At 39.2% G+C, this 15,517-nt stretch overlaps 1 protein-coding gene across 2 annotated transcripts in view; it reads right to left on the bottom strand.

Annotated features, from left to right (window-relative positions):
• fam49a (family with sequence similarity 49 member A) overlaps positions 1-15,517 on the bottom strand; it is a 30,423-nt gene that overhangs the window by 7,949 nt on the left and 6,957 nt on the right. For both annotated transcript variants that reach the window (XM_008398193.2, XM_008398191.2), the window contains exon 2: positions 2,929-2,981. The gene's annotated coding sequence lies outside the window, so the exon portion shown is untranslated. The remainder of the gene's footprint in view (positions 1-2,928; positions 2,982-15,517) is intronic.

The following is a 15,517-nucleotide window of genomic DNA, read 5'->3' as shown; positions in this document are numbered from 1 at the left end:
CACCTCCAAGCCGGTCCTCATCAGAAACTCTTCAGCCTTCACTGAAACAGACTGCACAGTTCCCTACAGGACCTGCTTTGATGCTTTTGAATATAAATATGTTCAGATTTGAACCGATTAATAACTTTTATGCAGATGCATTCCAGTCTCAGCCAGACATGACAAGGCACCACAAGGGGGCAGTGTCGGTTCGTTAATATATTCAAGATAAAAGCTGGGCTACAAGGGTGTCATGTATGTACATGTGCCCTATGACTGAGACTGATTTTTCTCCGGGCAGAGTTTGACCTGCAGCTACAAGTTCTTCCACACTCACTCAGTACACCTCCTCCAGTTCTCATAAATCATGAAAAGTGAAAGTAACATCAGAGATAAAGATCGCATGGCCTCTCCACAGATAAATACGAGTTCTGGAGGAACATGTGATCAAACAAACGTTTTTTTTTCAGCTATTTTTAGATGCTTATAGAACATACTCTAGGAGCTTTTACACTGATGGGTCTATTACAAAGGAAAAAATACTATTACTGTGGATATTTTTCTGTATAATCATAGCTGTTTACCATGAACTGAAGGAGTTGACTTCTTTTCTGTTTCATTCATGCATCAAGAGTCTGTTGCCATAACAACAACCTCGCAACAGAAATGTCTCCCTGCATAATTTAAAGAAGTAGCACTAAAGCAGTTAGCTGGTTGGACTGTAGAAATACATATTTGTATATTTCAGTGAAATTTGTTCATAAATGTTCATATGTGATAGTTCCAGTCACAGATTTACTGTATACAGTCATCACTGGCCGGAAAGTCATTAACTCTACTTTTAAACTGCTCTTCCTGGGTCAAATGATTAATCTGTTGTTCAAGTTGTACATTGACCCCAAAAGCTTCTGACACTCCTCTAGGCAGAACGAGCAGAATTCCTTTAAATTGCTCAGTTTTCATTCAGATTATGGAAGCCCATCTCAGGCTGAGTAAGAAACAACATCTACAGCTATCCAGATGTAAATCTGGGGCTGGCAGCATGATGCTGTGGGGCTGTTTCACTGCCCCACAGCATCATGGGGCAGTGAACAATAATGAAATAATTAAGATGAAACATTTTCAACTGAAATATGGACATCACTGGTAGATTTAAAAGGGACAATAATATCAAAAACACACCAACCGAGGTTTTGGTTTGGGTACAGCAGGTGGACATTAGGACTAGTTCTAAGATCAACATGAGCTAAAAATGTTTTTATTAAAGTTAAAAGACAAATCTGCTTCAGAAAACAAAAAGCAGTTGTTTTTTTTGCAACATGCTGAACAATAGTGGGAGGTATGCTCATAGTTAAACCAAGAAAGACAGAGACAAAAAGACAAATAGACAAAACAAGACAGAGAAAGAGACAGAAAGACAGACAGAATGAAAAAACATGCGGGAGTTTTAAAGTATCTGAATGCCTACATGCCATGTTGCCCATTTAATTATTTGAAAGAAAAATTTTTCATGAAAAAAATGCTCAACAGCAGAAGTGTGCAGAAGCCTGAAAATGAACTTGGAGTATTTGTGTAAATCCAAGGTTTCAGCACGAATGCACATTAAACCCGGCTGTCTTCAGTCTCTGAGAAAAAGTAGCACTCAGGAACAAACTGTGGCAAAACAAATGCAGGCTGAATATCCGCTGAGCTTCACAGAAACACAAAACACTTTGTTACGTGAAACGTTCTCCTCTCCAGGCAGCGGCCCTAATACCAGAGGGCAGGAAAAACACTCAGGGAATTTTTCTAGTGTAGCCAGTTCCTCTTTCACAACCATACATCTGCATCGCCTGGATTGAAAGTGGAAACTTTGACTTTCCTCTTTTCCAGAGTGTCTACCATTAAATCGGCTTAATTAAAGTTGCATTTCACAGAAATACGGAGAGAGTTTGTGAAACAACGCAAAACTAAGAAAGTATTTCAATGTACAAGAAGTCATGGCTTAAGAACATATCTTAAAAAAAATTCCAGCACTAGACAGATACGATCAAGTCAAAAGTATTCTCGTCACTGCAAATTTAGATTTACATTTATTTTTGTTCAAATTAGAAGTTTGTTCGTGTTGGGAGATAATGTAGGACAAAGGAGTATCAGTTATGGATAAAATAAAAAACAAAAATATTTCACAATAAAAGGCATGTTCAATAATCAATGGGAAAAAATAGAGCGTGGAGGTCTCTTTGCCATCACCCTAATCTTTAGCTTCCTTCACAAATGGAACAAAATCTCTTCCACTCAGAAAAGGCATGATAGTTTAAAACAAAAAAGTATTTAAATATAAATTTGCAGGGGGTATGTACAGTTTTGGGCTAACCTGGATTAACTGTAGTGATGGAAACTTAAAGAACATCATCAGCATTCCTGCTGCAGCGTGTGAAGCTATCCCAAGGCTTTTCCTATTCATTTTTAGAAGCAGTCCTATACCCTGTACCCTGGGACTAATAATCCTCCAAATTAACATGTTCTCAGAAGATCATTAGGTTTATTTGAAAAAAATAAATAAAAAATTGTTTTACAAATTAGATTTTTACAGCAATGCCTTCACATCCCACATACTCATTTCAGTGTGCTTGTCATTTTTAAAATTCATTTTGGACCCAGACACATTTGGATACCCGACATAAAAAGTCTAATATAAATTTTAGAAGAAAACTGGAACTTCCCTTTAAAAATGGACTCTCTTCTGTGTTTTCTTGGGGGGGGGAAAAAAAAATAAAAAATAAAAAAAAAGATTCAGAGCTTAATGTTATAAGGGCAGCCTAATCCTGGCTATAATCAAGTAAACTGCCATGTTGTTAGCAAGCTGATGGGCCTTAGCGGGGGGATTAGATCGTGATCCAAGTCAAACAAGCTGGTTAAACATTTCTCTTCTTTTTGGATGTGGAGGTGTCTGTACGTTAGTCATACCTTCTCCAGTGGAGGACCTCAGGTTGTTGTCTAGATCATTCGTTTCCCGTTCCCTTAAAAAAAAAGGAAAAAAAAGACATAAGTTCAAACAATATTTCCTGCATGAACATGTTCAGACTGGAAATACAAAAAAAAAGAAAAAGAGAAAGAAAACTGCAACGTGAGCTGTTCATTGTTATGAACTATCCAATTACCTTTCTCTTCTCTCCTAGCAACCACTCGACAAACAATACAGAGATAAAAACCCAGAACTGAATTATTCAGCGGTGAAACCTACACTTCTGTGTGTCATATGGAAGAAGAGTAAAGACTGCTGTGTGTTTATCGGAGTATTAAATAGCCTGAGACAAACTGTGGCGGCTGCTGGTCACCGTGATTGGCCGTAACTCCATCCAGACTCAGAGGAGGGGATAAACAAACAGATGACAGGCTCATCATTCAACACATCGGTCGAAACGTGACTGCAGGCGAGTCTATACGTACAGACTCCCTGAAGTGCGAGCAGATCTAAATTAAGGAGGCAGAACAAACAAAAATAACAATAACGCTGTTAAGGATAGTTGACAACATTATATTGCAGGGTTGTGGCTTGGAATGCTGTTTTATAGACCCATGTGCTGTAATTCATTGTTGGGTACAACTCTGACAGAGAATTACAGCTTGCTAGTCTTAAATGTTATCTAGCGGTTTTAGATATACTACGCTGTATGGTGATTAGAATATATTTCTTATTATTAGCATGGCTGAAACGTTTTGTCTTCATCGGAGAATTAATGTGGTCAAACTGTAACAAGCCAATATATTAAAAATGAAGAAACGCCAGTGAGAGTAGACTTATACAACACATTAGCATTTTCTCATTAGCTCTCCACAATAAACATGATAACCATGAGTGCTTGAGATTAATTAAACTCAAGGTTTTTACCAACATATAGCTCTGGCAAATACATGACATGTCATGTATTCTGGCGAATACATGACAAAAGCAGCCATTAATTTATCACCATGTGCAACCTTCAGGCTATTTACACTGCTGATATCAGGAAAAGCTATCGACAACTGGTGGGCACTGCTAGCTAAAAAGTTAGCTGCGATAACCCTAATGAGCTAATCACAAACAGTAGTTCCGCTAACAGTAAAGCAGTACACCATCACGGTTATTTAGCAGGAGCTAATGCTAAAGCGCTAGCTTAAATCCAAATGATATCTGCCCATTAAGTACTATAACCCTGAAGCATCGATTTAGTTTTGGCATAATTTACATGTTGTGTATGTTTTTTGTTTGAAATACAATCATGGGAGATGGGAGTGGACCCGAGAAGAGGAAACTGAACTGCTGTGTAAATGATCTCCAGCCACTTCAAAATAAGAGCACTGATATAAACATTTAACTACATGAAGAACTCTTAACGGGTGATGATCAAAACATTAAGACAGATGTTGAACTTTATTTACCTAAAAGTTTATAAAACTGTCAAGTAAATTAAAACTTTATAATTTATGGGGGAAATTAATTTAGAGGAAGCTAAGTATGCTAAATATTTTCAAAGTTAGCAAAAGCGCGAAAGGAAAAGGTGCTATTCGTGTTTTAGGGAAGTGTGCTCACCACTGGTCCAAATTTCCAAAAGCTGGAAAATACAATTACTTCATGAGAATGAAAGGAAATTGAACCAGAACAGGCCATTTCAAGTTAAAATACCAGTAATAAATGTATTTAAAAGTATTGTAAACAACCATAAAGTCATAAATGATTTGATCATAGATTACTTTGGTTGAGAATGAATTTAATGTTCTATAGGGTGAATCAATGGATGGTGAAGACCTTTTATGGTTAATGTGTTAACTTCCTGTGGTCTGTCACAGGAGTAACTTTCACCACATTATTCCATGTCCAGGCACATGCACACAATGTCACACTTTTTGTGTTCCCTCTGGAGCTTTCCAACATTTTGCCAAAACACCATGTGGATGGCACAGACTGACAAGAGCAGCACCAACAGCTCCAAACATACATCCAGCTTCCTTCCAGTTCTCTGCTTTCCTCCTACCCAACCCTCTTTATCTTTTTTTTCCGTCCTCCACTCAAAGTAAAATCTTTCTCGTTTTTCCAGCCAAACAGGTGTCACCATTCCAGACTTCAGAGCACTCAGAATGGTCATTCATCATAACCAAGCAGCGCATATCATGTCCGATAAAAATATAGAAATTCCCGTCCTGCCATGAGCCGGTGAGCCAGTTGCTCATCTATCCAACTTTTCACTGCAGCCAGGTAGTTATCGCAGCAAGTGAGCCATTCAGTGAAACAATGGCACATTGAAGCGTGCAGCCGGCGTAAGAGCCAGTCGGTTGGGCATATTAAGTCAGTAAAATCATCCCAGCATGTGGTGGAGCCAGTCAGCGCAGAGGGAGAAGCGTGCAGACGTCGAAAAAATAAACATGTTTTTCAGGAAATGTCATTCGACGGCTACGGTGGAATTTTCCTCCAATCCCCCCCCAAAAAAGACAAAAAGTGGTGGCAACAGTCACAAAACAATGTAATCATTTCTATTTTGGAATTAACATTTAGTGCATTCAATAAATCCTTCTGATGGCTGGCTGATTGGTATGCGCAGAACCAAATGAAATCTGTTCATCTACCTTGAAGGATTCCTGAATGTTGGATTTTTATCAAATCTCAATCACATTGTTTGAACTCGTCATGCAGAGGAGACACTGCATCTTAGCACCTAAAAGCTTAAAACAACAGATTTCTGTTAATTCATGTTGTCACAATCATCTTGATCCAACAAAAAAATACAGCACTCTGAGTATCTGCTCTGACTCATTTATCAGTTTACAGACAAAACTGCTGGTTTGATGCATGCAGGCATTTAAATCCAAATCAATTGTACGTGAATCTCTGTCTGAACCTCACGTGTCACATTTCCCTCTACGGTTGTGTCTACAAATGGTGACATCAGCTACGGTAAGAGGAGCCACACAAATATGAAAAAGTGGAACAGCAGTGAACAGAAGACACACCTACAGTGAAATGTGAAGGTGTGTCATAATGACAGCTACCACCTGGTTGCTGGTAAGACAAGGAGGCCACTATAGAAACTGGGTGGAGACTTTATGGGTGTGATCAAGATAATTAGGAAAATGAAAGGAAAAGTTTATTGAATAAAATAAAAAATAAAAAATTTTTTAGGAACAGCCAACAGAGTTAGGTGTATCCAAGAATCTAGATGCTCGCATGCAGATGCATTTAGTTAATATTCTACTTTAATAATCAACAAACACAGTTTACAGTTGAAAACAGAAGACTCTTACAGGCCTTGGAGCTTTAAAACAAACATTCATGAGTCTTTTACCTGAGCTGAGCTTCTTAACACATTTTTCTGAAGCTGTAGCAACCAGTAAAGTCTTTGTTTTGCTGCTCCTTCACTGGTGATATCAGCATAAATGGTGAAAAACATGATTTAGATTGTCAGAGAAAACCCAGGTGGGAAAGATTGCTTCCAAAAAATGACAAAATAACAAATTCATAGCAGGAAAATGATGGGACCCTATGAAGATATCTCCTTGTTTTGGCAGATTCTGAACATTTTCCAATCCTTCACAGTCTACTATTGTCATACTTCCCAGCCATAAATATCCTATGGAAATAACTAATGTTTCATCTTTTATCTCCTGCGGCTTTAGGAAAGATGGATCGACTTTAAAAAAATAGAAAAAAAAAGGAAAATTAACATCCTGTCTTGAAAAGAAAAGAAAATTCTTCTGGGCTTCAACAATAAAGATCTTTTGCATTTAATCAACTCATTCAGCTGTCCTACGGAGGACCAGACTGTGACCCACTTTCACTGAAACAAACCTATTGTTTTCTTTCGTTAATGCTCCATTTAAATTCCTACAATAGGAAAGCGCCCTAACTCCACCAGCTACCTTACAACACTTTACAAGAGTAAAATGATCAAGTCTTATACATCTCTGAGTTAATAATGTGGAGAATTAAATATGACTTTCAACTTATATTGTTAATTTAATGTATATAACCACGAAAATTTGCATTCTAATTATTGAGAAAAGGGCAGGTTTTTCTTTTTCCGGCTCCCTTTTCACTCGTTTATCAATAGGTGTTGTAAGAGCATGTACTTGTGAATTAATGATGAAATCTGTTAAATCGAGTGAATAAACTGATCAATTGATTTATTGAATGAAGTTCAGGGAGTTTCAAAGAAGTGCTAATCTTGTGGTAAACATATTTCCTTGAATAGAGCCAAGGAAATAGTCGCTCAATCACAATCAAAAGAATAAAGGAGGATTAAGAAAAAGTTGCTTGCATTCTGACAGATGGTGCTTAGATCCAAATACATTGTTTTCCCCTCTTTATAACTTGCAACAGGAACCCTCAATGGTGACACAGCTGCTGATGTTCGCAAGATTGAGCCACAAATCGATTATTTTCCATGGATGAGCATCATGTCAACCACTTGGAAACGCGCATTTCCAGCAGGACTCCCGGTCACGCAATAGCAGCTGGTGTGCTACTGTTGGAAGCAGCAAAAAGCAAGCTAGAATCCCAGGTTAGCTACAGTACGTACAGAAACAAGAGCGCAAACGTATTTAGGAAAGATGGAGGAAATGGGTGGTTGAAGGTGGGTGGAGGAGACACATTTGGCTGCCGACACCCTTGAAGAGTTCAAACATGGGTTAACCTTTAAAGAGCACTGAACGGGTCAGGAAGCAGCAACCCCACTGTAGTAAATAAATGCGTCTGACGCGCCGCTATTCCTTTCTGCCTGGCAACGGCAAATGAATGGATGGATGATGGATTCATAACAGCTCAGTGAGCTGTGAGTGGAGGGGTAAACAAGGACAAATCTGATCATATTTGACTTCATTCTTTTGGTTTATAAAAACCTAGTACTATGTTATTAAAAAAATGATAATAGAGTGAAACAGGAAACCTGTAAGCCTACTCCCTTGAATAAAAAAACCTCATGAACTGTAATGTGTGAGAGCCACATTTAAGTTCCTTTGTTCTCATACTAGCTCAACACAGCTTCCTGTGTGTAAAGTGCACTTTTACTGCACTATTATCAGGATATTTTAATGATTTACTTCCTCTTCACAAAAACACCTATCTCTGTTTGCTGGGGTTTAATTAATTACGATTCTAATAGAACAAACTAAATGATTAAAGCTCTCAATATAAAAATAGCTCAGGCGCTTACCAAGAAGTTATGGATGCACAGCTCAGAACCAGCTGAACTTGATCTGCAGTTTGAGGAATCTGGTTCAGCCAATGACCAATTGAAAGCGTTTATGACTCTTTGACGTGTAATGAGGTGAAACGATGCTGACTTGTAAACAATGGCATACATAACTCAAATCTTTAACTGTCCAAAGACAGCTGTTTGCTTTGGATTTTAATTTCATTTGGTTATATATTTTCTGACATACCCACTTTTTCCCCCTAGATCCAAATTTAGACAATTTGTTTAAATACAACATAGCATGAACCAACAACACACTTTCACTGTCCTTGATGCTGACACTATCACACACATACTGGTAACCAAGGTGCTAAAGGTCACTAAAGCCCCTTGCCCATTGTTAAGTCTTACTCTACTGGATAATGTTTGATTTAGGTCTAGCCAATTTGGGCGTCTAAAATGGCAGTTTGTTCCTCTAAGTGGGCGTGAATATGGGCAGGAATGCTAATAGGAATGTGGGAACGTGAGTGAGCGGGAGCTGTGGTTGATGCTCCGAAGGTGTCATTTTGTGTGTAATACCATTGGACAGTCAGTTTCTCTGAAATCTCTCAGTACATTTGTTTGTTGAAGGTTGCCCCATTCAGTCTTACGCGAGTATCGCTTTTGTTCCTACAGTGACGTAAAGTCACAGGCCGATCAACGAATGCAGTCTGCTGCCAATCAAACGACTTAGGCATAACACCTGGCTAAGTCTGGCTTACAGACTCTGTTTGGAACCTGAGGTGGTTCCAAACAGAGAGGAACCATGGGCCTCCAAATGTAGATGAATCCAGCCATGGCTGACTGGCGAAGACTTGGTTAAAGCTACACCTGTGAAAAAGGGGCTTAAGAGGCAAGGGAACATTATGCTGACAACAACAACAAAAAGTGCTTTATTTGCAATCCATATCATTACAAGCAATATTCAACAGTAATATCCCAAGCCGCCATTGTTTTTGTATCATTTAGCTGTAAGACAATCCAATGTCTTAAACATTCTAAACCTTTCATGTCCAAAGGTTGTAGATAAAGTAGTTTACATCCCTGTCCTGAAAGTAGAAACATACACAGTTTAGAGAAGATATTGTCCTAGCACCAACAAATGCTGAAACAAGAAGTGGAATTGGCCTATTTTCAAGTCTTGGGACTTCAAGATAATTTTAATAAAACTAAACATTTACTAATACACAATGCTGGACTGAAGGCGATCTGGAAGCAACACTTTGGATGACGGAAGAAGGTGGTTCCTGAGCTGAGTGGGAGAGCAGGTATGAAGAGGGGGCAGTTGATTAGGATTTCTACAATAATCAACAGAGCTGCGGTCACTTACTGGCCGTTAAGTACCACAGTATCCTTCAAGTATTTATTTCTTTATTCAAAGTCCAGAATGTGTGTTATAAAGATAACACACTTTCTGGTTATATGTGTATGTGTTATTAAAAATGTTATAAAATAAAATTATACTGATTTTCTGCAATTAAATTATAGCAAACTCCAAAAATACGCTTTACTATAAGGGTAAATCTAACACTCACAGCAGGTCAATATGTGTTTGGGATCAGTACAAGTGAAACAACTTCATATATAACAACAGAACTGAAAGACACACTACTATGTAACTAAAGAACAGCCGTAGTCCAAAGTGAACAAAGTACCGTAGAAGCACATTTCAGAATTTGTCCAAGAACTAAACATGATTATTAAACTTCAGTGCTTGAGTGTAGTTATTGCTCATTAAAATTCTTAGAACTATTAATCACCAATTTGAAGTCGGAACAGTGAACGTTCAAAACACAGAAAACGATACAAAGTTTCCACAAGGTGGACCAACCTCTGACCTGGAAAGCAAAGGAGAGGGGAGGTCTGGCGTCCATGCTGTTATTGTGTAATTCAACCTAACAGAAAAAAAAACAATCAGCAGCAACAACATGCAGGCGGACGTGACATGAGTGTCCACCTGCTTCTTCTTCTAGTTCAGGACAGACAAAGAAGTATTTTCACGCTAGTTATTCTAACTCTGTGGTTTCCAACTTATTGTCACATTAAACTCTACCAATGACAACAATGTCCAATTAAAACTTCTATCACCATGTATGGCACATCCATGTCCACAAGAACTAAATGATCACTGACTATTTTACAACAAATATAAATTCTTACTGAAATCTAAATTATAAAAAGGAGAACATAGATGAAAAATAATTTAACTAAAAGCCAAAATTCTAAATGAAAATGATTTGAAGAAGAAAAAAAAGATAAACAGTGAAAAGAGGAAAACTGACAAGATTTATTGATCTTTTTTTATTTTGCCTGTAGCCTGGCATTTATCTGAATGAAACCTTTATATTATTTACCACATAACTAATGTCATTTGTGACATACATCTCATTTTTAAGATATAACCACTGGATCATAAAGACTCTAAATCTGATTGCTATAGTTCTGATAAATCCCTGAGACAGAAGAAGCTAGACAGAAGGACAATTTCAGGATTGCTAATGTTAAAAAGAAAAATAACCCCCTTAAGAGAAGCAGGTGAGGACATTTTCAAACAGCTTAAAAAACAAGATTATATGGCCCATTAGTGAATTCAAGGTCAAGGCATCAGCTGGTTCTTTTTGCCTCAAAGCACTGACAGCAATTTGAAGATTTATGTATTTTTAAAGAGCAGTCTGGTAAAAGGGCTAGCATTAGTGTCACCATGAAATTACAAGATCTGTCTAGTTCTGTTCAGTTGAATGCAATTCAATTTTGTTGGTTATGCCAAGTTTATTTAAAAGTTTAACTTTACATCAAAATGTTTCTACACCTTAAAGGCCCTATAATCAGATGAAAGTGTTCTCTCGCTCTTTGAAGCATAGAGTAAGACCACACTCCCCCCTCACCAACCTACTGCTGCACTCAGACAGCCTCTGACTGACTTTTCCCCTGCTTACAAGCGAGACAAGGTTAGTGCATCAATCTTATTAAGGTAGCAATGTTTTAAAATTACACTAGCTATGAGCTGTGTGTTTACAAAGCAGCTGACTGCACACAAAAGTCAATTCAACAGCTAATTAATAATACTCACTTGATTCAAACTAGCAAAGATCAGTATTGGTATTGACCAAATGATTTGTGCCATCTTTAGATTACAACTATGCAATGCTACAGCAATTTAATGGGTAATGCACATGGAGACAAAAAAAATATATACATAATTGTGTGTGTGATTTCAGAGTGTTGTAATGTTTTTAGGTGCTCACCTAGTGATTTTTGACTATCAATTCAAACCACTGTATACCTGCGGTAAACCAAAATCAACACCAACGACCAAAATAACTTCTGTTTAGAAGCAGGTTGGAAAATGTCTGGGAAGCTCAAACCGGCTGTTTAAAAAGAGTCTGTGTGACTGAAAGAAGATCAGCCAAAGATATTAGAATCTAGAGCGCCATATGCTACCCTGGTCATTTATGGCAAACACACCCAAAAATAGTAGCACAGCCATCCCTAGTCTCAGTGCAATTACAGACACACAGGTTGATGTAACGTTTAGGGTGTTTTCACACCTGATAGTCCAGTAGACTCAGTTCCATTGGGAACCAAAACTGCAATATTTTCTTCATTTTCAGCTGCTGTCGTTCGCTTTCATACTGCGCTGTGTCAAATCAACCAAACCCTTTAAAACACCTGTTCACCCCCATCGCCTGTAGTGGCGCTGCACCAAGAATAACCAAAGGAAAAGACACAAAACCCTGTGAAGAAGATACTGAATGCAACTTCTTTCTTCACCGCTACAATCTGACACCACTCAGATTGTAGCGGTTGTAGGATTTCTCTTCTGTCGTTGATAAAAGACTATGAGCCATTTCTCACTAGCGCTAAACTCGCACACTTGTTTTGGTTGTATTTACCCAGAGTACCCTGCGCTATAGTCCGCTTACTGCTTTTGGTGGGGTCTCCGGTCCACTTAGCATTCACATATGCATTTGACACTGAGTTCACTTCAACCATACAGAGATCTACAGGGTTTCTCCCTGAAAACCTGCTATTCAGTGCTAGGACAGCCCATCAGTGGCCCACTGTAAAAAATGTTACAAGTTTAAAAAAATTGGATTTGCATGAGCAGGCATCAAATTTTGGAAATAATAATATGCAAGACTGACCATCAGGTGCAGGGACGGTGCAATTCAATAGGTCAAGTATAAACCTAGTGTAATCCATCTTTACTGTCACTAGTGTACAAAAAACCCTATTTAAATTTAACAAACAACACTAAGCCTGGTGGGGGACCAGGCTTATAATACAACGGGGAAAACCATGAGAGCTAGGTTTTTAGGCAGACCGCTGTTTGCTTTTTTTGTGGTCTGCCTCAGAGTTCGATTACACATTCACACTTCCCCAAACCAACCAACTTACTAGACAAACGGACTGAAGTTTGATTAAAGTGGACTAAATAGAGCTGTTGTGATTTCACACTAAATCTGAGCATGTGCAGTATGTACCAAAAGCTACTTGGCAACCGGGCACACGCAACAGCCCAGACATTACACAGAAACAGGCAAATTAACGTTAGCACTCCACTCCTGCATCCATTTTTTAAAATCCCTCTGCTGTTTTGACTGGCTGCCCAAGTGGCCTTTTGAATTGGGTTAGGCGAGCTGCGTATCCTTCAGGCTGTCTTGCCGAAGCAAATGTGACAGCAGGGCGTGCTGGGAGGGGAGGGGGCCACTGTCTGAGCTCAGCTTGTGGGGAGGTTGGCTGAGTTTTGCCCTAATATGGACACAGGCCAGGGGGGTGAGAGGGTGGGTGGATTTAGGGCAGACTGGGTGGAGAAGGGGAAACCTGCCCAGTGCCACCACAATGGCAGTCTTGCTTCCCGCTGTTGTTTCTCTGATACTTTTAATCCCACCTCATACAGAGTGCGGTCCACCAACCGCGGTACAAACACTCGATCCACCCTGGAGAACTCTTTGGGAGTCAGTGCCGAGTCGTGTGTCAGTTCATTTCTGTTGCTGCTCTCAGACAAGCCCCTGCTCAGAAACAATGCAGCACACAGCTCTCTCTCTCACACACACACACACACACACGCGCGCACACACACAGTTACACAGTTGCTTGTGACAACTAAACGAAGGACAGAGCCTCCACCTCCTCCTCGTCCTCACAGCAGCACTCCACTCTGTTAAACTGTTGGCTCGGCATGCCCTTCGCTTCATCCAGCTGGGCCTGGTGCTTCGTTTTTACACTTGCTCAATACAAACTCCCTTCATCACATCTGGCCTCTGGCGCGTCGGGACAAAACCCTCCCAGTGTTCAGTTTGATGAGAAAGGGGTTGTCAATGACCCTAGTGATGAACTCATTGGGTCTCAGTCAACACAGAGACAGAGAAAGTAGGGATAGAGAGATACTGGGAAGGCATTTAAAAGTGTGATGAGAGAACAATTGCTCAAATCAAGGCAAAAAGTAAGGAGGAAAGCAAAAAAAAAATGGGTGGATGGTATTTGGGTATTTGGAGAAGAGAAGGAGGAGGATGGATACCACTGGCAATAGAGAGAAGGACTCCGGGCGTAGAAATTCCTCCTACGTCTCTGTTCAATGCCACTTCTGTTCTGCCAAGTCCGGCATGTCAACAGCAGCGCAGATACAAAGGGAGCCATGTCTGCGTGAGACGGGCTCTTGTGTGAAACTTCTGTCAGCATGTGTGTATGGGACGGCATTAAGCAATCGTCACCAAAGAGGACTTTCTCTGAAAGAGATAGGTGGCCAAGTCAGAATCACAGAAGTGCTGAAGTGACCTGTTCATTTTGTGCCCAAAATATTTATTGGCTACCTAGTAAAGATGCAGGACAAAAAAATCATGTCTTTAATTGGTAAATGTCACAATTCTGAACAACTTGCTTCTACAAAATAAATAAAACTGAAGTATTGTTTTAATACGTGTTTTAAGGGTGTGTTCATACCAGTCCTGTTAAATCCACATTAATCAAACTCTAGTTCATTTACCTAGAAAGTCTAGGTTAACTAGGGAGGTGTGACCAAAAACCCTTAGGTCTCGGTTTGGTTGAAGTGAATTACGCTGTGGTTTGAATGCAAATGTGAACTTTTAGCAGGCCAGAGACATCTCCAAAACCAGGAAGTGGATTAAATGCAGGGCATTCTGGGTAAATACAAACAAAACAAAAGCTTGTGGTGAACTGCTAAAATCTGACATTTTTATTTACATATTGTGAAGGAAGAAGTTATCTTCTTCTGTGGTTTTCGTGTCATTTCCTTCAGTGATTCTTGGTGCAGCGTCGCTACAGGCAAGAGGGGGAACAGGTTTTTCAAAGAGTTTGGTGCGTTTTAACGTGAAAGCGAAACGCAACACCTGAAAATGGAACAAATGTTGCCATTTTTGTCCCCAATCGAACAGAGTCTACCAACTATTAGATGCCATCTAGAGGACAACAGATTAAGAAGGATTCCAGGGAAATTTTCTTTTCTCTCCTACAATCATGATCGCGTACGTCGGTAAAGTGAAACCATTTCAGCAACATTTCAGCGGCGGGCCTGTTTATATTCTAAAGGAATCTCATATTAGTGAATATGTTTTAATTTTCACATGGGATTTTTAAAACATTGAATAAGTATGTTATGTTATTCTAATAATTTCAGGGTGGGGAGTTGTACATTGCTACAGATAGTTTGATGTTTAATGAATTTCCAAAAGCATGTCAGTTTTAATTAATGAAAGATTTACTTCCTTTCTTTCAGCCCTTGCCTCAGGTATTTGTTTTGCACTGACATCCCCTCCTTCACTCAGTGTGAGACGTCCCTGTCTCACACTGTGTGACAGAAGGACAATTTCAGGATTGCTAATGTTAAAAAGAAAAATAACCCCCTTAAGAGAAGCAGGTGAGGACACCAGGTGAGGACAAGCAGGTGAGAGAAGCAGTGTGAGGGGGCAATTCTCTGTCTGAAACTGTCAAATAGTGCTTCCAGTAGCCTTCATGTACCTGACTTATACAATAATATAGGTAGTCTGCAATCCTAATAAGACTATTGCAGCAAAAATATTCCTACTGAATATTTAGAAAATTTTACCCTCCGTAAAAGGTAACCACCTTACCTTTTAAAGAAGGCAAGGTAGTTAAAACTATCAGCTTGATGTGCTGCAATGTATTTGAATTTGAATCCAGATTTCTGTGTTAAATAAGTTCAACAGTTTAAAACTCAAGAAAATTGCTGCCGCGTTATTATAGATAATGAACCAAACTGTACATTTAGCGGAGGGCAAACAGAGGTGGTTCTTTTCAAAACAAACCAAGTCACAACGTTCCACAAACACTGGCTCTGCTGTTGGGTCACTATAATCACCTTTTTTTTT

The sequence above is a fragment of the Poecilia reticulata genome, linkage group LG21 (genome assembly GCF_000633615.1).
Source record: "Poecilia reticulata strain Guanapo linkage group LG21, Guppy_female_1.0+MT, whole genome shotgun sequence".
Classification (NCBI taxonomy): domain Eukaryota; kingdom Metazoa; phylum Chordata; class Actinopteri; order Cyprinodontiformes; family Poeciliidae; genus Poecilia; species Poecilia reticulata.
The sequence above is the reverse complement of the archived record's forward strand: the minus strand, read 5'-3'. Positions and strand labels throughout refer to the sequence as shown.